The sequence below is a fragment of the Chiloscyllium punctatum genome, chromosome 4 (assembly GCF_047496795.1).
Source record: "Chiloscyllium punctatum isolate Juve2018m chromosome 4, sChiPun1.3, whole genome shotgun sequence".
NCBI lineage: Eukaryota > Metazoa > Chordata > Chondrichthyes > Orectolobiformes > Hemiscylliidae > Chiloscyllium > Chiloscyllium punctatum.
In genome coordinates this window covers 58,257,128-58,281,877 of record NC_092742.1, presented here as the reverse complement: position 1 = coordinate 58,281,877, position 24,750 = coordinate 58,257,128, and the positions used below count along the sequence as shown (strand labels likewise).

The 24,750-nt window shown below is 41.7% G+C and overlaps 1 long non-coding RNA gene across 1 annotated transcript in view; it reads right to left on the bottom strand.

The window, feature by feature from the left end:
• Positions 1-9,372, bottom strand: part of LOC140475934 (uncharacterized) — a 29,699-nt gene extending 20,327 nt beyond the window's left edge. The window contains exon 1 of the long non-coding RNA XR_011960364.1: positions 9,210-9,372. This is a non-coding gene — a long non-coding RNA (uncharacterized lncRNA). The remainder of the gene's footprint in view (positions 1-9,209) is intronic.
• Positions 9,373-24,750: the final 15,378 nt, after the last annotated feature.

The following is a 24,750-nucleotide window of genomic DNA, read 5'->3' as shown; positions in this document are numbered from 1 at the left end:
CCTGCACATTCTTACTATCACTGAGAAATGGACGGCCGTGCACAATCTAAATTGGAGCTGATAAGAATCTGATTTTGCTTTTGAAGGTTTAACATCAACCTTCCCTCCTAAATGAAGAGTCATTACCAAACATTGGAGCACACAAAGCATGTATTTACAATGCCTACACTAAGTTGCAATTGGAATGAAAGTCTATTGAATGCACGGTGACCCAGTTAGAGTTCATGGTGATGAGGAACCTTGTGAGCTCTCACAGTCCTGCACATTTACTCATGTTGCCATGGAAGAGGTGGAGATAGGTTGTTCAGCTCTCAGGCTGTGTAACTTGAGGAACGTAATGGACAGCCAACAGGGGACCCACCTGAGAATCTACTCCCTACATCCCTGCAAGGACAGCTGTGCTCACTGAGACCCATACCATAAATATTGACTGTGAAAGAGGGGTAGGAGAAGCTATAGAAGCTGAGATGGCCAAGATCTGCTTCGGATCAACATTGTCTTCCTCAACCTTCTCAGCCTTGGTTAGGCTTTGAGGCAGCCTGGAGGAATTCAGATGCTGAGATATTGTTGCCGATCACTCTGGACATGATAATGCCACCAGCAAGTGTTCTATTTTCAGTTTATACATTCTTTGGTGACTATATCAATGCCATTGCCTGCTCTTTTCCCGAACTGGAAAATCTCATCAACTTTGTTCATAATTTCCCCCCTTCTCCCAACTTCACATTACCTACTCAAATAAAAGTGAAATAGTTCTGAATACAATACTGGAAATCTGAAATAAAAACAAAAAATGCTGGAGAAACTCAGTAGGCCTGGCAGCATATCTGAAGAAAGAAACAGAGTTAATGTTTTGAGTCCAGCGACTCTTCTTCAGGATTGAAGTGTTCCAAAGTCACCTCACCAACCTCTGTATTCAACAGATCATCCAGGTGATTTTCACTGCTGCCAGCAATACCAACAACCCCTCCCCTTCCCATAGCACCTTTCTATGCAAGTGCAGAAGAAGCAAATTCTGCCCACGTTATTCCTATTTTCTCACCATCCAAGACCCCAAAAACTCATGCTCAGTGAAATAGAAATGTATTTGTACTAACTATACCCAACGCAATCTCCTCTGCAGATCAAACACTGGTCAAGTGACCTTATTGCATAGTACTTCATCCGACCTGCAAGTGTGACATTGCATTTCCAGTCACTTGTCCCATTAATTCTCTACCTTTCACCCATTCTGCGCTCTCTGTCCTCAATGTGCTGCAGTATTCCATTGAATTAAGCTGGAGAAGTAACACTTAATCTTTCACTTAGGAACTTTATCATTCCATATTCAACACTAAGTTCAACAATTTTAAATTATAACCTCTGTTGGTTCAGGTTTTCACTCTTGTTTTACACTTTATTTTATTTTTTGCTTTTGGTCGCCAGCTGTTTGTGATTCTGTCAGTCATACTTACTCTTCATATGAACCATTCCATTCCCTTTAACTCTGATCTTTTCTTTTCACATATTGTTCCTCCTGCCACCTACCCCATCACAGCTACTCCCTTTGTTCTCTTTTTCTGCCCTCCCAATTCATTTTCTTTAAACCAATTACAATGTTAACCTTTTCCCAATTTTAATAATTTTGTATATCTCTTCACAGCAGTTGTGAGATTTGCTGAATTTTATATATTTTTTTAAAATTTTCAGTGTCTACATTAGCTTGCTTTTCCAGTTGTTTCTATTGGTACTATCAATTCATTGAATTTGATGCAAATGCTTCATGAGTTTAGCTTCAATTCTTTTCCCCGACATCACCTTAATCACTAATATCCTGTTATCTTTATTAATCTCCTTCTGCTTGCATTCATATGTTCACCGCCTGCTATTCACCTCTCTTACATACAAATGCTGCTTCTTCGTGTGCACCAGTGCATGATGCTAAAGTGTTTCAAATATTTGCATAATCCTTCAATAGGGCATACGTTAGGTCCCTTCCATTTTTCCACCAGGAGAAGTCATTCTCCAAGAACTGAAGAAGTGATGATTACATTATAAACTCTGACAACAATGGAGGACTCAGCCATCAACTTGACTGACAGAGAGAGAAAGCATACAGAATGAAGATGATGAGGCTGGAGGTCATGCACAGCAGGACCTCTCAACATTTTCCTTTCCTGTTCTTATTAACTCATGTGCTTTATCGCTCATACGCACACAGCATGGAAACCTGGTACTGTAAAATGTTTCCACTCATTTGCTGCATCTCCCTCTTGCTGTTATGTGTTGACAATTGCTCCTCAGCACTTTCCCACCTCCTTCAATTAACTCAGACCCCACACTGACACTGAAAGAGAGAATTACATTTGAAGGCTTATTGGTCTTTACTCTTCCAACAAGCACAGAAACTAACAGTTGCATGGTAAGAGATCGTGAACTCAAAGCATCAGCACAGGCTGGGTCATATGTCACCACTCGTTTGAAGGGGATAACTATGCAAACACTAGGAGTTTAAGCTTTGAAAGAATAAATATTTTGGTGTACCAGCAATTCCTCAAAGCATTGAACTGGTTATCAGGGAGCCTCAATGTCAGTGGGTGTGGAGATTTCCATTTTCAACTTGTGTCTGCTTCCAGTGATGTGGTATGTGGTTTTCTATATATTAGTCCACATGACATATACCACAGAGAGTCGGGTTCTTGCAGAAACAAATGCCTTGAAGTTTATTACAACACTAGTTTTTTACATGGTTACAATATTACAGATTTACAGACAGAGACTGTGTTCAGTGCTTCCTGATATCGTTATATATTACATATACGTGGCTGACTGACTCCATTACACTAAGAGAGTGACTAGTGGTGAGATGGGTACCTTTATATCAGAACATTAAATGTCATAATGCTACGTAACTGTCTTAAAGTTCTGGAGTCTATGCCATAAAACAACATTCGGTGCAGAGTACTAACTCTGCAATAATCTATGGGATACATGGTCATCTCAATGGATGCCTTCCATGCAGTTCAAATGAAAGCTCATCAACTTAAAATGTCAATTTTGTACATCATTTCCCAGATTTGCCAGGCCTGCCAAATATTTCTAGCATTTTACATTACATCGAATTACCAGCATTAATGTAAATTGGCTTTTCCATTTATTTTTATTGGTACTACCAATTAAGTGATTTTGCTACCAATGCTTCATGCGTTTAGCTACAAACATTTTCGGCTGTTATCACATAAGTCACGAATGTCTTGTTATCTTTATTAAGCTCCTTATGCTTCGACTCATACGTTCAACACCTGCTGTTCTCTCTTACGCATGATTGCTGCTTCTTCCTGTGAGCTAATACAGAATGCTAAACTGTTTCAAGTATTTGTTGAGTCCTTGAACAGTACCAGTTGTCCCAGTATTTGGATTAATCAGGGGATTGTATTGATTCTAGCAATCTCTGGACTACACCATCTTCTCCACATTGAGCAGGCTAGAAAACTACATGAGTGGAGGCTTCAATCACATGATACATCTTCATTGTTTTCTCCTACAAATCAATAATCATGAAAGAGTGAGAAGGTTGGAGGACTGGTGCAAAATAACAGATGATTGCAGTCACTTGAAAAGAAAGCACAAGCCTGAGTGGTGCTCAACTTGTGATTACACATCAGGGGCTGAATTTAGTCAGAGGGCCCAAAGTCGGGCCTGTAAACAGGAGAAATTTGCCTGAGCCATTTGTGGGACCAACTGCTGCCTCAAGCAGTGAATTAATTATGATCATCACTCCTATCCCTTTAAAACACAGAGGACCATGCAATTCTGGTCTCCTTCCTTTCAGAAAGATGTTATGAAACTTGAAAGGGTTCAGAAAAGACTTACAAGGATGTTGCCAGGGTTGGAGGATTTGAGCTATAGGGAAAGGCTAAACAGGCTGGGGTTGTTTTCCCTGGAGTGTCGGAGGCTGAGGGGTGATCTTATAGAGGTTTATAAAATCATGATGGGCATGGATAAGATAAATAGACAAAGTCTTTTCCCTGGGATCAGGGAGTCCAGAACTAGAGGGCATAGGTTTAGGGTGAGAGGGGAAAGATATAAAAGAGACCTAAGGGGCAACTTTTTCACGCAGAGGGTGGTACGTGTATGGAATGAGCTGCCAGAGGAAGTGGTGGAGGCTGGTATAATTGCAACATTTAAAAGGCATTTGGATGGGTATATGAATAGGAAGGGTTTGGAGGAATATGGGTCGGGTGCTGGCAGGTGGGACTAGATTGGGTTGGGATATCTGGTCGGCATGGACAGGTTGGACCGAAGGGTCTGTTTCCATGCTGTACATCTCTATGACTGTATGACCACCTCCAAGAGCTGCTGGCCAAATTGAAGATAGTTAGATGCTGGTTGAGTGCAGACTGGGATCACTGGGCCTGATTATGTAGTCCTTATCAAAGGGATAGGTGGTTATAGGACATAAGGTATAGTAGCAGGAGTAAACCACAAGACCCAATCTGCTGTCACATTCAGTACGGTTATTGCTGACCTTGAGCTTTAACTCCACTTTCCTGCTCACTCCCCATATCCCTTGATTCACCAAGAGACTGAAACTCTGTCTATCCTAATATTAAAAATATTAAACAATTGAGCATCTATGATCCGTGTGAGTAAGGAATTCCAAATATTCATATGTTTTGAGCGATTAAATGTCTCTTCATCTCAGTCTGAAATGATTGGCCCCATACCCTGGAGAAGCAACTAGTGCAATTTATGGGTGGACTCTTGCCGAGATATTGGGAGTCTCGTCTGCTGGATGGACAGCCGTGAAAGACCTGTGATGCTTCTTTTTGGAAAGACCACTAAACCACAAGATAATCAGTCAATGGTGGCTCTTCCACAGAATCAAAGTTCCAGGGACAGAAATATCACCTACTGAGATCTGCCAAACGATAGCAGCTCGGCACTTCTTGTGCTCAGCAGTTGGTGAGGCTTCAACTGCTGCAGGAAGAACACCACAGAGTGCCAGTTTATGGAGCAACTGAATCCACGGAAACATCATGTGGAGGGACAGAGTGTTCTCAAATAAAAGAGTGGTGTGCAGCGAAGATAGTAGCAAGGGCTAATGGTTGACTCTTGATCAGGCATTGAATTCCTCTGAGGTGAGAAGCTTGCTGTATGCATTAGCTGTGGTGCGCACTGTACATTACTAGGCCTATCTACAGTCGGCTTAATATCAGCAGCTTTCAGATGAGACCCTTAAAATAGTAATTAGTTGGTCATTTAATGGATTCAATTGACAGTAGACCAGGAAAGCCAACAATCTGTTTCCCACTCAAATCTAATTCTAGTGGAGGCGGGAAGGCAGAGAGGTTCAGGTGTACCACCATCCTGCCAAAGTAAACACTTTTCCCATCTCCAAGCTCACCACCAGAAACAGTACAAGATTCCACCCACAATATCTAACCTGTCAAATCCGTTTGTAATCTTGACAGGTTCAATGGGATCACCCTTTAATTCTTTTAATTTACTCCTTCTGTTCTTGTTTAACTACCCTCTCAGTTCAGTTTCAATATAACCTTTGTGGTACTACTTCTGATGCTGGTATACCTCTGCTTAAGAAGGAGACCAAAATTCTAGGTATGGTCCCGCCAAGGCCCATACAATTTCTGAGAGCAGTGGGCTTGTCTAAAATAGTGATGGAACTGAAATAAATTATTTGTGGAAGGCCTGCAATATGCATAAACCAGAAAGCCCCAATTCGCTATTTCCAAAAGTCTACATAGAATATGTTTCGTCTAGCAAAGAGAGCCTGTTCACCTGATCAGTGCTAGTGTGAACTTCAGCCTACCTGCTGTTCCCTTGTAACTTTCATTATATCCTGACTGACATGGAAGGCAAAGATATACAGGTTTGATTACAAAAAGCAACAGTGTGACTGGCTGTAGATGTCAGTTCTAATGTGATGATCAACTCAATTATAGGCTCCCTAGAAAGTTCCTAACGTTCCTCAACAAACAGCTGGTACATTATCTTGTGTCTCTGTAGGTGTGCCTCTTTTCATTTGCATTTCCTGCAGTTACCTCTCGTGCAAATGCTGCTCCCTTCTCCTCCAGCCAGAATAGAAGTGCCAGGAGTTACCAAACAATTTAAGAGCTCATAAAACCATTACAAGCATTTGAAAATGCTTGAATCAGGGTCAAAAACCACCACCTAAAACATCGAAATCTCTCCACCCTTTTGCTATACTTTAGCTGAGAGAAGGTGATTATCATTTTATTTCTGCTGCAATCAGCCACCTCCTGATCTGTATCCTTATGAAATTAGGAATCAATATTAACAACATGAGAATGATAAGAACAATGTTATGTCTTGACTAAATCCTTTCTTTCACCCTTGCATCCATGTCGCCATTCTGTATAATTAGTAGCAAGTTCCTCTCAGACATTAATGTCAGTGATGTTATGCTTCAAGAACAGAATCATGATGTCTTTGAAGTATTTTCTTTTGCATCTTCTGGAATAACAGGCAGTAAAAAGTTCATAAAGAGGATCCGGTAGGGGAGATGTTTTTCAGCTCATTGAAGTTCATTTTGTAGGGTTTTTTTATCCTGAAAGCTTGTGGTCTGGTTCCAAAAAGCACACTAGCATTTGTTCAATGGTCCTTGAATCCAAAAGATGCAGCAAGGGCATCAGTGACAGAATTTCTCTTGTCCTGTTATTTGACACCAACACACAGTTCAGGTTTAACTGAACTACTGGCATGTGTGACAACAACTCTACTGTATTCCAGGACCTTTGTTGACTTGCAGCAGTTTATATTGTCAAACACTTGTTGTTGCAGTTTACAGAAGGCATTGCTGGTGTGGTTGATCCAGTGATGGATCGTCTCACTAATGGTGGCCATTTGAGAGAGTAGCTGCCAGGTGTGAGAAGTGCTCAACATGTGCCAGAGTCTCTCCTTTAACGTATATGGAGGGTGAAATATGTAGTTGTCTAGGTGTACATTAATATACAGCATAAGTTATGTTTCAGTGGCATTCAAGGACAGGCTGAGTTTCTATATGCAGAACTGAAGAACATGAGAAGGATTTGCATATCTGATGCAGTGTGGGTAACAACACTTCAAACATTGGAATGCTATAAGTCATGCCATATTCATGATGACTGAGGCTAGCATTTTCCATCGAGGCAATATTAATATCGACACCAGAAGGCAGTTGGTCTTTGATGTGGTGAGTAGCCACTTCCAGATGGATTGTCAATTTTGTGGGGCTATCATAATGCCTTGTTTGACCCCTGTCTGAAATTTGACGGGTACTGTTTCAGATCTCCAACTTTAGACAGTTTCAACTTTATCATTATGAAAACAATTGCAAGATTGTGGTGAAATGTTTTAGACATTCAAACCTTTGGGCACAATCCATAGTAAATTGCAACTAATTGAGTTAAATATTTTGATCATGTCACTGATTGTAATGAAGAGTTGCTGGTATGGTTCTTGGTATTTTTCTTGGATTACACAGACAACAAAGATGATATCAGAGTTTCCTTTAGACACTCAAATATCATGCTGTACCTCTGAGATCGCCACAGAATCAGGAAGCAGGTAATTCAGGAGAATGAGTGTCAGGGAGTTTTCTGCTATGGATACAAAGAAAATACCTTTAATGGTCTGAGCGTGTTTTATGCTTTTAAATGAACATGAGTTATCCCTTTTTTTAAAAAGTATTTACAACTGTCACATTCCTTAAGTCAGGTTTGTAATGGTGGGGAGACTGGAGGGGAATGCTACAAGAGAGCTTCTTTCCAGGCAAATCCAGAGGACAAATGCACAGAATCTTGATGTGAGTCAAATGCCACCAGCTCAGAAGGCCTCAGCTAGATTACCATCAGAGCAGACTTTATTATCAGCATAAAATGCTTCCTGTTAAAATAAATGGAAAAGTTATGGTAATAAATTCTTCTCAGATTTGCTTTGAAAGGTGGTGAAGGAGCTATAGGCTTTGACCGGTTGATAGACTATGTCCTAGTTGACAGTAGCATCACTTGAAATAATGCCATCTAGGTAGATGAACTATTCTCTCCATTGAGGTTACTCATGTCAATGCTGAGCTGTGGTGGGATGTAATTTCCTCAGGGTCATTGTTGGTCCCTCACTTTTGTTTCCTTTAAGCTGATCATAAAACCAGTGATATTTGGAGGACATTTGAGCTGCATTGTCTCCTACATATATGCCAGAAGGGCACAATCATCAGCAAACAAAACATCTACGATAAGCTGTGGGTTTTGGTACTTGCCAGTGATGATTGTGGGTTGGAGAGACGGCCATATGTTCGGAAGCAGACGTATATACCCTCTTTCACATCTGCCTTTGCCTTTTGAGGCACCATGCCTGAAGAAGAATAGTGCCACAACACACTGTTGCTTTAAAACATTGGAGATTACTGTAAGGGCACAATTTTACTTGAGCTTATTCTGGAAGACATTGGTTTCTTTTCTAGCAATTATCTCCTACTATTTTTATTTGCAATTTCCCATCACAATCCAATTTTATGTCAATATTACAAGGATATATTTCTGGCTTTGCAGTTCCAACAGGTATCTTCGCCCATTGGGAACACACATTGTAAGGTTGAGGATATATTGTGCATGTCATTACGTTCTTTGAAATTACTGGCTGGAAAATTGTACACCACAATTCGTCAAATTTCTTACATGCAGTCCACGTGGATAAGGTTCCAATCCAGGAGCACAAAATCAGAAAAGTACCCTTTAATCTTTCACAAAATTGTTCTCAGATGTGTGAAATTCCTTTCATTGTTCTACAGCTGTAACTTATGGGTTGCTAAGATATAAATGATAAATACACCATGACAAACAGCTCCCATACAGCAGGAGAAGAAAAAAGTGAAAATTGAACGGTAACATAAAATAGAAAAGCTTATCTTTAAGCTTTTTCCAGACCCTTTTTTGGCAGTGATTTTTAAATCTCTCTTTCACACAATTTGTGTGCCTAGTAGCATTATTATTTGCAGATATAGTTCAAAAGTGTTATACTGTGTTCCAAATAGTGACTCAAAACAGGAATATAGATGTTAAGAATTAGTCCCAGCTTTGAAATGACTTTTAATCACAAACCTGAAGTGTATACATATGTAGGAATCTTGTCTTTTGAAGTTTGTTGAGTGGAGAATGAGCAATAGTTAGATTAACAAAATCTAGAGATGACAAAAATATGGATGTACGTACCAAAGCAGACTGTGCATTCACGTCTCGCTCGTAGAATTTCAGTTTGAAGTCTAGACCGACTCTCCAGTAATGAAGCAATGTTGTATATTCTTTCAGATGAAATCCATCAGCCCTCTCAGTTGGACTTAGAAGATCCCACGGCACTTCTCCTTGTTTGCAGACCAATGCCTATCCCTCAACCAACACCTAAAAACAGATTAACAAGCCTTCCTCAGTCTCAGGAAGATACCGCACAAATACAGATCACCTCCCAGCAACTGCTGTTATTCATTGCTTGCAATTTGCCATCATAATCCAGTGATGTCTCAACAAGTTTGCTATGACAATTTCCTGATGATTCGATTTCAGCAGGGAGTTTCTGGAATCTTGCAGTGCACAAATAGGCTGATGCATTTTCTGCAAAAATTACAATATTTTAAAAGTACTTCATTGGCTACAAAATAATTTGAGGCATTCTAATGTTGTGAAAATCAATTGTCAAAGTTTTTTTGAAAAACAGAGTGCTGATATCTGAGGCAGACTCAGTTGTTAACAACATCTGGACATGAAAATGTTGCAATAAAAGTTGAGGAATTGCTTGAATAGAAGAGTGTAGAACAATTTGCATTTATGTAGCACCTCTACTGTGTGAAAGAATAGTTCAAACTCATATTACAGTCAGAAAAGAAATCAAATGACATGCCAAAGCAAATATTTAGGAGAGTTAAGCAAAGGGTGGATTAAGGGTGGAGTTGAGAGGAGATGGAGATGGAGATGTAGAAGGGTATGGGAAGGGAATTTCAAAGTATGAGAGAGAAATTGTTAAAGCCCAAGTTGTGGAATTATACAGGCGTCAGAAGTCAAAACTGAAGTGCATTGATTAGGTGTCAGGTTGGATGATGTTGTAGAGTTAAGAATGGTGAGACCATAAGAGAGTGTAAGCACAAGGAAATATTTTAATCTTTAATATTTTTCATGGGATGTGGCTGGGCCAGTATTTATTGACCTTTGTAACTATCCATCAGAAAGTGGTAGGGAGCTGCTTTTTTTGAACTGCTACAGTCAGTTGCCTGGATATGTCCTGTGCACAAAAAGCAGAACAAATTTAACTCAGCCAATTACAACCCTAACAATTTTCTGTTGATCATCAATAAAGCCATCTGGCTCACAAATATCCTTTTGGGAAGGAAACTGCATCTTTACTTGAAATGGCCTCCATGTAACTCCAGACCCACAGCAATGTGGATGACTCTTAACTGCACTTTGAAGAATTAGGGGTTAGGCAATAAATGCTGGCCAAGCAGACGATGCCCACATCCTGTGATTGAATTAAAAACATGATGTGGCAGCGCCAGTGTTGGACTGGGGTGGACAAAGTCAGAAGTCACATGACACCAGGTTATAGTCCAACAGGTTTATTTGATGAAGGGGCTGCACTCCAAAAGCTTGTGATTTCAGATAAGCCTGTTGGACTATAATCTGGTGTTGTGCGACTTCTGACTTTGAATTTAAAATTGTTATGGAAGGGGTCACCAGCAGTGCTATCAAGCAGTGTATACAAAGGAAAAACATGTTCACCGATGCTTAGTTTGGGTTCTGCTAACTCCTGACCTCATTGTAGCCTTGGTTCAAACCTGGCCGAAAGGACTAAGCATCAAAATTGAAGTGTAGTTTATCCTTGCCCTGTACATGCTTGGTCCTGCATTCAAATCCTCTCACTATGAAGGCCAACATATCATTCGCCTTCTTCGACACCTGCTGCACCTTCATACTTATTTTCAGCAACTGATGTACGATGACTCCCAGGCCTCGTTGCACATTCACCTTCCCCAATCCATTGCCATTCAGATAATCTGCCTGTGTGTGTTTTATTTTAGCAAAGTAGTTAACCACACACTTATCCATATGCTATTGCATCTGCCACATATTTTACCACCTATTTAATTTGTTCAAATCACACCAAAGCTTCTTTGCATCCTCTTCACAGCATACACTCGCAACTAACTTTCTGCTATCTGCTAAATTGGAGAAATGACACATTCTTTCTCACCTAAGTCGTTACTATATATTGCGAATAGTTCGGATCCAAGCGCAGATCCTTGTAGTCATTAGTCGCTGCCTACTACTCGGAAAAATACCTGATTATTTGTACTCTTTATTTCCTGGATCAGTGGTGCTGGAAGAGCACAGCAGTTCAGGCAGCATCCAAGTAGCTTCGAAATCGACGTTTCGGGCAAAAGCCCTTCATCAGGAATAAAGGCAGTGAGCCTGAAGCATGGAGAGATAAGCTAGAGGAGGGTGGGGGTGGGGAGAAAGTAACATAGAGTACAATGGGTGAGTGGGGGAGGGGATGAAGGTGATAGGCAGCTTCAGGGCAGAGGAAATGACCTGGGAGTCCCTCTCCCACTGCAACTCCCAGGTCATTTCCTCTGCCCTGAAGCTACCTATCACCTTCATCTCCTCCCCCACTCACCCATTGTACTCTATGCTACTTTCTCCCTACCACCACCCTCCTCTAGCTTATCTCTCCACGCTTCAGGCTCACTGCCTTTATTCCTGATGAAGGGCTTTTGCCCGAAACGTCGATTTCGAAGCTACTTGGATGCTGCCTGAACTGCTGTGCTCTTCCAGCACCACTAATCCAGAATCTGGTTTCCAGTATCTGCAGTCATTGTTTTTACCTCTTTGTTTCCTGACTGCCAGGCAGTAATCAGTCCATTTCAGTGCATTACGTTCAATCCCATTTAACTTTTGCATGGTAGTCTCTTATATGGGACTTTATCGAAAGTTTTCACATCCACTGGCTCCCCCTTATCTACTATACTAGTTACACCCTCAAAAAATCCTAGCAGATTAGTCAAGCATGACTTCCCTTTCATAAATCATTGCTGAAACTGTCCAGCCTTGTCACTATCTTTGAACTGTTCTTTTATTAAATCTTTTATCATGAACTGTAATACACCAGGAAATTCAACACTATTCAGTGGACAAAGCATACCATTTGATTGACACCCTATCCACCTGCTTCCACATTCACTCCTTTCACCATTACTGCACTTTTTTCCCACTACTGATGTCAGGCTAACCAGTCTATAATTCACTGTTTTCTCTCTGCCTCCCTTCTTAAATAGTGAGCTTACATTAGCTACCATCCAGGAAACATTCCAGAATCTACAGAATTTTGGAGGATGATCACAGTGCATCTATTATTTCCAGAGCCACTTCCTGAAGTACTCTGGGATGAAGCTTATCAGGGATTTATCTGTCTTTCGTCTGGTTAGTTTCCCTAAAAACATTTTCCTACCAATATTAATTTCTTTCAATTATTCCTTCCCATTTGGCTCTGTGATTTCTCCCCCATTTTTGGGATGCAATTTGTGGTTTCCTTTATGAAGACATAATTAAAGTATGCACCTAGTTGGTCTGCCATCTCTTTGCTCTCTACGTAAATATTCCCCTGTTTCTGACTATGTGGAAGCTATATTCACCTTTACTAATCTTTTTCTTTTTACAGACCTACAGAAGCTTTTACTATCAATTTGTATGTTCCATGCATGTTTACTGTCGTATTCTATTATTCCCCATTTTTATCAGTTTCTTTGTCTCCCTTTAATGGATTCTAAACTGTTCCCAATCTTCAGGTCTATTGCTTTTTTGGACAACTTGTATGCTTCCTCTTTGGATTTAGTACTATTTTCCCTTGTTGGCCAAGGCCTGACCGAGTTTTTATGCCAGATTGTGATGAATAACACTTGCAATTTGTTCATGCACTTAGGGTGGCACGGTGGCATAGTGGTTAGCACTGCTGCCTCACAGCACCAGAGACCCGGATTCAATTCCCGTCTCACGTAGCTGCCTGTGTGGAGTTTGCACATTCTCCCTGTATCTGCATGTGTTTCTTCTGGGTGATCTGGTTTCCTCCCACAGTCCAAAAATGTGTAGGTTAGGTGAATTGGCCATTTTAAATTGCCTGCAGTGTTAGGTGAAGGGGTAAATGGGTGGGCTGCTCTTCGGAGGGTCAGTGTGGACTTGCTGGGCCAAAGGGCCTGTTTCCACACTGTAAGTAATCTATTCTAAATGATCCAGTCCCCTACATTCCAGCCGTTACTATTGGCAAGAAACTAACTGAGCCTCCTGGAAAAATACTGTGGCTACAGAAGCAAGTCAAAAGCTATGAATTTTGCAATGAGTAGCTCACTCCTGTCTCCACTATTTAAAATGCACAAGTCAGGAGTGACAAGAAATTTCTTCCATGTGCCTGAATGAGTGCTGTTCCAACAACACCAAGAAACTCAACACTATTCAGTGGACAAAGCAGACCACTTGATTGACATCCAATCCACCTACTTCCACATTCACTCCCTTCACCATTAATGCACAGCAGTAACTATGTGTATCATCTAAGAGATGTTGCAGTAACTCTCTAAACTTTCAGTGATAGCAGCTTCCAAGCACACAAACTCACTCTAAGAAGGTCAAGAGCAACAGATACATGGGAACACAACTACCTGCAAGTCCCTTTCCAAATCACACCCCATTGTGAGTTAGAAATATATCACCACTGCTTCACTGTAACTGGGTTAAAACCTGAAACTCCCTTCTTAACAGCACTATGGGTTTCCCTCCACCCCAAGCACTGCAGCAGTTCAAGAAGGCAGCTCACTTTCTTCAGGGTAATTATGGATGGGCAATAAATGCAGCTCGCGACACTCACATCCAATGAACAAATAATGAAAATAAGCAGTGATGAGGACAGGAACCAAATAGTCCTGGTTTTGTCCCAAACTGAGCAGGTTATTTCTGTGTAGATATTGATAGATAGCACTGTTAATAACATCTTCCATCAGTTTGCCGACAATCAAGAAGATGCTGATAGGTGGTAATTTGCTGGATTGGATTTATCAGGCTTTTTATGGACAGGACATTCCTGGCTATTTTCTATATTGTCAGGAAGATGCCAATGTTGTAGCTGTACTGGAGCAGCTTCTCTAGGGCACAGTTAATTGGAGAGCTCAAATCTTCAATACTTTTGCTGGGATATTGTCAGGGTCCATAGCACTTGCTGTAACCAATGCCCTTAACTGGCACTTGATAGCGCATGAGTGAATTTTTTGAGATGTTTGGAGCCAAAATAGGATAGGAGTACGGGTGTGAGCAAGTATTTATGGGCTTAACCAAGCTGAAATTTGCAAGAGGGTGGAGAATGAAAGGCTCGCCAGGAAAGCAATGAGGTAACAAGTCTGTTGATGGCAAATATATAAAAATGAATGAGTAGAAGATGGGCAGAAGAATGGATGACAGTGAGAAATTTTAAGACTGGCAGCATTTATGATGGAGACGATATAGTGTTTTAAGACTATCTTGGAAAGTAGAATCAAATGATGCCAAATTTCTGAAAGAATACAGGAGAATGGAATCAATAGCCAGGGCTTCAAGATGTGCTGAATAAATTAGTCAAAACTGAATGCTGAATGAGCAGAATTAGGATTCAAAAAAGACAAAGAGCGATTATATTCATGTCATGAACATCCAGTGGAATCTAACTCCACATCAAAAAATGTCATCACAGAGAAGCATGTAGATAACAAAAAAAGGATGAGTCAAGGATGGGTATCTGTCTGACTCCTGTTATAATTATACAGGGAACAGCAGAAAATCATTGGTCAAGTTGCACTGACTAAAATTGGATAGTCAAGAGTAGAATGAAGTAAGGGTAGTCCTACTAGGCTGGCCACTGGAGAGGCATTGGAAGAAGATATTATGGTCAAGTGTGTGAGATGTTAAAGAGAAGCTAAGGAGGAAGAGCAAGGATAACATGCTGCATTTACGAAAAATGCTCTCTCTGTCTTTGGACATGTCATTGTTGTGACAGGGACAAAATTTGTTTGTTTCAGTTCGAACATTCATGAGCAATGAGACAAAAATATCTTCAAGGGCTTAGAAGTGAGAGTAGTAACTTACAAGGGCAGGGAGATTGAGGATATCGGATATCAAATGAGTGCAAAAGTCATGATATCCAATTTTTTTCTTCCCTAACTAAAAGCCCAGCAATTCTAGCATTTGTACTTTTGGACTAGACCAGTTCAGACTGTGTTCTGAATTAGTGGTGCTGGAAGAGCACAGCAGTTCAGGCAGCATCCAAGGAGCAGGCCTGAACTGCTGTGCTCTTCCAGCACCACTAATCCAGAATCTGGTTTCCAGCATCTGCAGTCATTGTTTTTACCTCAATTCAGACTGTGGATCAAACCTGGCACCTTCTTGGCTCTTGAAAACTAATGAGAAAATACTGTAAACATTTCCCAAAGTATTTGCAGACGCATGAGCATAGAATCATATAATTATTACAACACAGAGGAAGTCATTCAGCCCATCACATCTATTCAAGGAACAATTCACCTAATGCCACACCCCTACTTTTCCTGTAACCCTGATAATGTTTCCGGTGTAGAAAATATCCAATTCTCTCTTGAAAACCTCAGTTAATACCGACTCACTCCCCCACACTGTCAGGCAATGTTTTCCAAATTTAAACCACTTGTTGTGTGACAAAGTTTTACTTCACATCACCATTACTTGTTTTTAAATCTGTGCATGCTGGTTCTCGATTATTCTCTTTCCAGACCCCACATGATTTACAAATGCCTCGATCAACTCTCCTCTCAACCTTCATTACTTCAAGAACAGTCCCCACTTCTTTAATCTTTCTGTGTAACTGAAGTTCCTCAGAACCGGAACTATTGTCATGAATATGGCCTACTAAAATATTGTCACACCCTTCCCAATGTGTGGCACACAGAACTGGGCACAATATACAGGTTAATGTTGAACTATTGTTTTATATAGGCTTAACATAACATCCTTGCTTATCAGACAATGTTTGACATTGGAAATGTCACAAGGGGATATAAGGTCAGTTAACAAAAGGGCAAATAGATATACTTCAAACATTTCAAAATTACTTCATTGACTGTGAAATATTTTGGAACATCAAGAGTTGTGAATGCTAATTTTGGTTTCCATAGCACTCCATCTATCAAGCCCTTGTGTTGAGAACAGATTGATTTTCTTCATCACATTTGGTTGTCAATCAATATACACCAGGGTAACAAAATTATGCTAAATCATTTTCCTTACATTGTTTATCTAAATACTTTGCAGATTGGTTAAAATGCTATTTACACTGGAAAGGCATCGTGGTTTGAACCACAAGTACTTTTATTCGCTTTTTGCTTGCCCAGAATATTCTCTACAGAGCAAGTTAATAATTCAATATTACAGGAAACATCCCATAGGTTTCAGTAATTATTCTAGCGTAATTCAAATCACGTTGGGCCCATTTGTATAAAGGAATCAATGCTGTCTAATCAGCCATTTAAAAGCAATTTTGTTTCCCAATCCTGTTTTGTTAATTAAATGAATCTGTCTTGATAGGCCACCCTGTTTAGATAGACAAAACAAATCGGTAGGCGGTGCTGACCCACTGCTAACCTTTGAAACTTCTAACCAAGAAAGATGCAAGACAAACTAATTCTGAGATGATATTAACCGATTTGGTATTAAATAGTTCTGATTTCTGTTCTTGAATATATGACTGTTCCATCTCCAAACTCCCTTTTCTCTTCAAAGTTCTTAAAAATTCTCTCACATCATTGGCCCTCCCATAGCCCTGGACAATTCTTACCAAAGACACAAAGAAAGTACAGTTGTGATGGACCATGATTTATTCCAATCCTTTCTAGTCTACTCTACAGCTTCGAATACTACTGATCATACCATTCCATTCCAAAGTATTTCCTTCACTGCCAATCACATTGAGACTTCCCTTGGTTGATTTCATTCTCAATGACTAATTATAACAATGTCCAAAGCATTATTCCTGAACCTAATGCAAATTAGCAACAATTTACTGCAATATTTATTGCAGTGGATTTATGACTTAACTCATAGCAACTTGAGTAAGTTAATTATGGCTGCATGATTTGAGAATGCATTTATTTATCATTATATTATTCATAATAGTGGCCTTTACTGCCTAGAAGCTGCAGCAGTGCCCTCAAGGGCTGCTGGTCAGGCACACATTCCTGCACTCCATCACCCCAGCCAGTGGTCCTCAGAACCAAAAGCATGGCAACAGGGAACAGGAACCCATTCTGAGTGCCAGGTACTATGACAAGAAGACAGGGCAGTGTTGGAGGCACACAGTCAGAGGAGAAGCCATGTACAAACACCTTCAAAGTCTTCTTTCATGGCACTCTAGAGGTGGCCAAGTGCTCCACCTCCACTCTGCTCACTCCCCTCTAATCCATTGAAATCGTAGCCAAGCAGGTGTCACCCATCTCTGGCAAGAAGACCCTCAGCCTGCTTGAGCCTGTTTGTGCAGACTCAAACATCGCCCCCTGGGGTCACCTGACCAAATCTGCAGGGACAATGATCTTTACTGCCACGCAGGCTCCCTCCATCCCAACCACAGAACATCTATTCCTGATGAAGGCCAGAAACGTTGATTTTCCTGTTCCTTAGATGATGCCTGAACTGCTGTGCTTTTCCAGCACCACTCTAATCACAGAACTAGGGATGACACTGAAACATAATAAGAGGGAGAGAAAGAAGAAAACATATTGAGGCACTTTGATTGCATGGGTACATGTACATGAATTTCCTCATGATTTTAAATTTCACTGTTTAGCATTTATATCTGCATTTGAGTCTCAAAATCTAACTGTGCTGGCATGATAGGAGAAAGTGAGGACTGCAGATGGTGGAGATCAGAGTCGAGAGTGTGGTGCTGAGGCTTGTGGGCCAGTGGTCTGAGAGATAAATGGGAGGGTGGGGGGTTTGGGGGAAGGTAGCTGAGAAAGCAATAGGTAGATGAAGGTGAAAGAGAAGGTGATATGTTGGGGGGGGTGGTGCGGTGGAGTGGATGGATGGGAAAGGTGATGGACAGGTCAGGAGGGCAGTGCCGAGTTGAGGCTTGGGACTGGGATATTGTGGGGGAGGGGAAATTAGGAAACTGTTGAAATCCTGTGTGATTTATCCTGTGTGATTGCAGGGTCCCAAGGCGGAATATGAGTCTTTCTTCCTCCAGGCATTGGGTGATAATGGTTTGGTGGTGGGGGAGTCCCAGGACCTGCACCTCCTTGACGGAGTGGGAGGGGGAGTTGAAGTGTTCAGCCACGGGGCAGTGGGGTTGGTCGGTGTAAGTGTCCTAGAGGTGTTCTCTGAAACGATCTACAAGAAGGCATCCTGTCTCATCAATGTAGAGGAGACCACACCGAGTGCAACGGATACAATAGATAACATTGGTAGAAGTACAAATAAATTCTGTTGCATGTGGAAGGACTCCTTGGACAGAGGTGATGAGATTGGTGTGGGTGCAGGTTTTGCACTTCCTCATCGGCAGGGAAAGGTGCCGGGAGTGGGGTGTGGGCTGGTGGGTATCATAGACCTGATGAGGGAGTCACGGAGGGAATGGTCTCTCCAGAACGCTGATGGGGCGGGGATGGAAATAAGGTTATAAGGTGTTGGAAGCGGCGAGAGATAATGCAATGTATGCAGACGTTGGTGGGGTGGAAGGTGAGGACCAGGAGGGTTCTGTCCTTGTTTCATTGGGAGGGGTGAGGTTCAAGGGTGGTAGTGCGGGAAGTGGAAGAGAGGACATCATCAACCACGTGGGAAGGGAAGTTGCAATTTTGGAAGGAGGCCATCTGGGATTTTCTGAGGTGGAATTGGTCAACCTGGGAACAGATGCAGTGGAGGCAGAGGAATTGGGAATAAGGGATAGTATTTTTACAGGAGGTAGGGTGGGAGGAGGTGTAGTCTAGGTAGCTGTTGGAGTCGGTGGGCTTGTAGTAGATGTCCGTGGTTAGTCGGTCGCCAGAGATGGAGATGGAGAAGTCCAGGAAGGGGAGGGAGGTGTCCAAGATAGTCTAGGTAAATTGAGCTCAGGGTGGAAAGTGTTGTTAAAGTTGATGAACTGCTCAACCTCCTCGTGAGAGCACGAGGTAACTCTGATACAGTCATCGATGTAGCAGAGGAGGTGAGGGTTGTGCTGGTGTAACTGTGGAAGATGGACTGTTCCCAACAAATAGGCAGGCACAGCTGGGTCCCATGCAGCTGCCCATGGCTACACCTTTGGTTTGGAAGTGGGAGGATTGGAAGGAGAAATTGTTGAGGATGAGCACCAGTTCAGCCAGGCAGGTCAGAGCATTGATGGAAGGGTACTGGTTGGGACGGCATGAGAGGAAGCAACAGAGGGCTTGGAGACTTTCGTTGTGGCAGATCGATATGTACAGGGACTGGACGTCCATGGTGAAGGTGAGGCGTTGGGGACCGGGGAAATGAAAATCTTGGAAGAAGTGAAGGACGTGGGGAGTTCCTGGACTAAGGAGGACAAGACAGTATCTAGGTAGACAAAGATAAATACAGTGGGACAGGCGCAGGCTGAAACAATGGGTCGACTGAGAAGTCAGGTTTGTGAATCTTTGGTAGGAGATAGAATTGGGCGATTCTGGCATAATGCCTAACTTCATACCCATGCAGGATGTACCACGGATCAATGGTTGTGTTGAGAGCCTGCTGCAGCATGTGGAAGCAGGCTGGACAAGGCCCATATAGGGCAATGGATTCTACTGGAAAGTGTTGATATGAATGCAGTGGTCAGTGATGTCTGGGGCAAGGAGGTGTACAGCCTCAGGGACCCAATGCATTAGGATGGTCGAGGATTTGGGACCCTATAGGTCTGTGTCCTGTACTATGCATGAATTTGTGTAAAATGATGTTTCCCTTTAAAGTGTCTCACCTTGATGAGTCCTGCAGTCCTCTCCAAAACAGATTGAGTCACCTACTCCACTCACACTGAGTGTGATCACTGCCATTTTGTTTCCTGTTGTGTACTTTTGATTTTAATTACATTGGAAGGTGATAGTGACCACACTTTGACTGGTGGACTCTCAACTCTGTCTCTGGTGAGGCTCCAAACATCCATATCCCTTCAGGGTAGCCCATCCCCTGAAACTCTATGGGTTTTGCACCTTCCCAGTCCCCAGTCAAGCTGTTCACATGAAGCTTTACCTGCCCAGCTTTCCCAGCCCATGGTATCAGAGGTCATCTTGCCAGGTGTGGGCAGATACTGTCCATACCCTTTCACAGGTCCTGAAAGATTGACCATGGCACACCCCCTTGAATGAGCAAAATGGACAGCCACAGATGAGAAACACCCAGTCCCCTGCCTGATGCCTGCACGTCTCCCTGACCATGTCAGTCCTATCCCACCACCATACTGCTGCAATGAAGCTCCCACTGTGACCAAATCATCTGACTGCAGAGGCATGGACCTCCTCACCAAAACACTCAAACACATCCCCACAGCCAATCCCCTGCATTGGAATGGGAAGCTGCTCTTAATACCCTATAATGGACTCCCTAATTGATAGGTGTCTCCATGGACTTCAGTGAATATGACTCCCCTAAGACTTTGAACCATGGCTGTTTGTTTGCTGCAAATGCCATGTCTTAGCTATGTAAACTGTTGGCCCATGGTGAAGGTGTGACAGTGACATAGCACACTGCCATACAGCAAGATGTTCATCTCTTGACTGAGGACTGCTAAGCAGCAAGCAAGCTGCCTGGTTGCACGTCTGCACCAACTGGCATGCTGCGAGTATTCTGGTAGGTGCTGAGTGAGTGAGCATTAAGAGAGCACGCAGATAGCCCTGATATGTAGCCAGGTCTAATCCATGAGCTGGGCACATGTTCCTGCATGTGAAATGTTTTTACAGTCTGCTTTCAATACTAGTTGTTGGCTCAACCTGCAATGCAGATCTGTTCTTCCTAAGTGACTTGTGAGCGGATAGATGAGGTGCCACGATGGTTGTGAGGAGTTGGCATCTATTGGATGTCAATGGCCGTGAATAAGGCTTACATGAGACTGGCGTCCATGTATCATGCACTGAGATACTGAGCAACATGGAGGCTGATCACAGCCTGTGGCAAGGTGAAGCTGCCAAGTACTTGCTGTGACTTCCATGTTGAGGTTTCTCAATATCCAGCTTGCATGGTGTGTTAGATAAGATTGAAATATTAATAAGGTGAGCTGTGCTGTTAATAAGGAGTTGAATAAGCTTTAATCCTCCTTAAATGGCAACTTGCCACTGCCTGGTGAGAAACTCACCTCACCATCATCGAAAGCACAAAAGATGGGGTGAGACATTATTGATACCAAGGTCAGTCTCATCAGGCTTCTCATCTAATTCTGCCACAAATTTCACCATCATCCATGTCACACAGACCCTCATGAGATTCCAGCCTATCTTTTTTTGAAAGGAAGAGTTAACAAAGTGAGTATTAACCTTACAGAAAATGTGAATGAGTAATTAATAATGGAAAATAAAGAAAAATTGAACAGGTTTTTTTTGCATCAGTTTTTCCCATTGAGGATACAAGTAACATTCCAAAAGCATCGATAAACTATGAAATGGAAAAGAATGAGGAACTCAAGAAAATCACAATCACTGGAGAAGTGGTACTGAGCAAATTGTTCGAACTGCAGTTGGTTAAGTGCCTGAGTCCTGATGGACTTTATCCTGGGCCATTAACTGAAGTTGCTAGCGAGATTGTTGATGCATTGGTTTTAATGTTCCAAAGCTTCCATGGTTTTGGCACGGCCCCAGTAGATTAGAAGATAGCAAACATAACTCCTTTATTCAACAAGGGAGAGAGAAATTGGAAAGAATTTTTTGAGACATAGCTCTTTCTAAATTTTAACCTATTCAGTAGAGAGTCGGGGAAGAGGAGTCCAAAACTAGAGGACATAGGTTTAGGGTGAGAGGGGATAGATTTAAAAGGGACCTGAGAGACAACTTTTTCATACAGTGCGTGGTGGGTGTGTGGAACAAGTTGCAAGGTAAGCTGGTGGAGGCTGGTACAATTACAACATTTAAAAGGCATCTGGATGGACATGAATAGGAGAGGTTTAGAGGGATATGGGCCAAATGCTGGCAAATGGGACTAGGTCAGTTTAGAATATCTGGTTGGTATGGACATGTTGAACCAAAAGGTCTGTTTCCATGCTGTACATTTCTATGACTCTTAAGTATGTCTATTTAGTGTGTGTTTTAGAAACATGCACTTGCTTTTCTCTTTCCTTTTTAATGAAGGTACCCATCTGATTGATAATAGCAAAGCCAATTGAGCCAGTATAGTGACCATGCAAGAGTTAGTTTCAAATTCCCTGTTGTGAACTGACAGGAAATCTTGACCCTTCTGTTGGAATTGCGTTAGCAGAATGGACAGACACAGGAGGACTTCCCTAAACCTTATTCAAATGTCTCTGATAGATGGAGTACTCTACTTTTTCAGCAAATCACATTCTCACGAAAGGAAAAGCAAGCCAAGGAGCTTCAATGGTCGAAAGCTAATGTATGCCATGTCAAAAATGAATATGTTATGAAGAATATCCAAAACCTGGTCAGGTAAGTGAGCTTTAAGAAAGAAAGCCTGGTGGTTATACCATAACATGGATCCTGAGCCATTGAAGGAATAGCAGGGTAAAGAGAACAGGGTGACTGCATAAGAGGTTAGAGACAGAGTTTCAGAGGCAGGTGCAGCAGTTATAGGCCTCAGCAGGATAAAGGCTACTGAGGTGAAAAGCAATGAGTTTATGGAAGAATTCAATCATATTCAGTGATGCTGGAGTGACATTTACTTTAGTCTATTCTAAAACTTCCAAGTAACAGCTAAGGGCCTGGTTTCAAATGTAGATAGCTCCTGACCGTTGTAATGAATCTATTGGGATAGAGGTGACCCTCCCCTCATGGTTTTTGAGTCCTGGCTTGGACCCACTACATTAAAGCTTATTAAATTAAATTTACAAATTAAATTTGACCTGTGAAAGCATCTGGGGAAGTGGGCTGGTGTGTTCTTCCGCACCACTGTTCTGAGGTAAAGTTACATCAAACACTCATACACTCTATTCCATCAAAGTGCGGTCTAGTAAGCAGCAAATAAAATAACTGATAGTACTTTACATCTAGCCACTATAATATTAATTATTTTGGACCTGATTATAGTCAACAAAATGAAAGCCATAGCAATAAAAGATGAGGTTTAAAATGATCTTGTAATAGAAGCTACCAATTTTGAAATATTTAGAAAGCTAATTGTTTTGACAAAGAAAATGTCACGGGTGTTGTCAGTTCAAAGTATTTTCACACTTTCTAGGCTTTCATTCTTGAAAGAGACATCTGTTACCTCTTATTTTCTTCCCTGTCATATGGTCAGAGCAAACAATCCCTCCCCCAGACACGGTGAGGGACATCCTCTGCTAACTGGGAGGCTGCCTATTCGAACAGCTGGGCCTCTCAACCATTCTCAGCCAGACGCCAGGAGTCTGCATTGAAGGGCTTTTGTTTTGTCAGGTGATCTTTATGTAGACAAATTAGTTTCCACACGACCACCACCGACACATAGCAATAAAGTAATGACTTAATGAGCAAGCAAGTCATTAACTACAAAAGTACAAAATTATGAAACGTTGAATTGAAAAACGTTTGAGTTTGGAAATGCTTCAAATGAATGTTAAAAAAAAGCACAGAAAAAGCAAACTGGACAGTGATATATGTGTCAGCTTTAATGTTGTCTGGGTCCAAACAACTGGACAGTGTGATTTATTTTCTTAAAGCAAAGAACTGCGAATGCTGGGGATCTGATGAAGAGTCACTGGACTCTAAATGTTAACTCTGCTTTCTCCCCACAGATGCTGTCAGACCAGCTGATTTTCACCAGCAATTTATGGTTTTGATTTATTTTCTTTATAATAAGAGTCAGATTCAGAGTCATACAGCAGGAAAACAGACCCTTCGGCCCAACCTTTCCATGCTGACCAGGTTTCCCAAATGAAACTAGTCCCTTTTACTTACATTTGACCCATTTCCCGCTAGACTTTTTCTATTCATGCACCTTACCCGCTTCTATCACTTTCTCAGGCAGCCTGTTCCTTGTATTCATCATCCTCTATATGAAAAAGTTACCCCTCAGGTACCTTTTAAATCTTTCCCCTCTCACCTTAAACCTAGACCATCTAATTTTGGACACACATACCTGGGGAAAAGACCTTTGCTCTTTACCTTATCTCTGCCCCTCGTGATTTTATAAAACTCTATCAGGTCACTTCTACAATCGAGGGGAAAAAAAAACTCCTTGCCTATCCAGCCTCTCCTTATAACTCGAACCTTCCAGTTCCTAGTAACATTCATGTTAATCTCTGCTGCGCCCTTTCCAGTTTAATAATATCCCTCCTATAGCAGGGCAATCAGAACTGTATGCAGTACTCTGGTTGCATATTTCTTCCTCGCCCCAGTCACCATTGATTCTCCTGTGTAAAAAGAATCCATCTGCATCTCTCTCTGAAAAGAAAATATTTTATGACTGCTCTCCCTGCATTTTCTGAGATAGCCAATACCAAATTCACAGAAACCTAACTTGAAAACTATGGTTTCCTGACATCGGAACTGACCTGCAACAGCAATCCACCTTTTATAAGTTTGCTTTGGCAAGAGGTTTACCA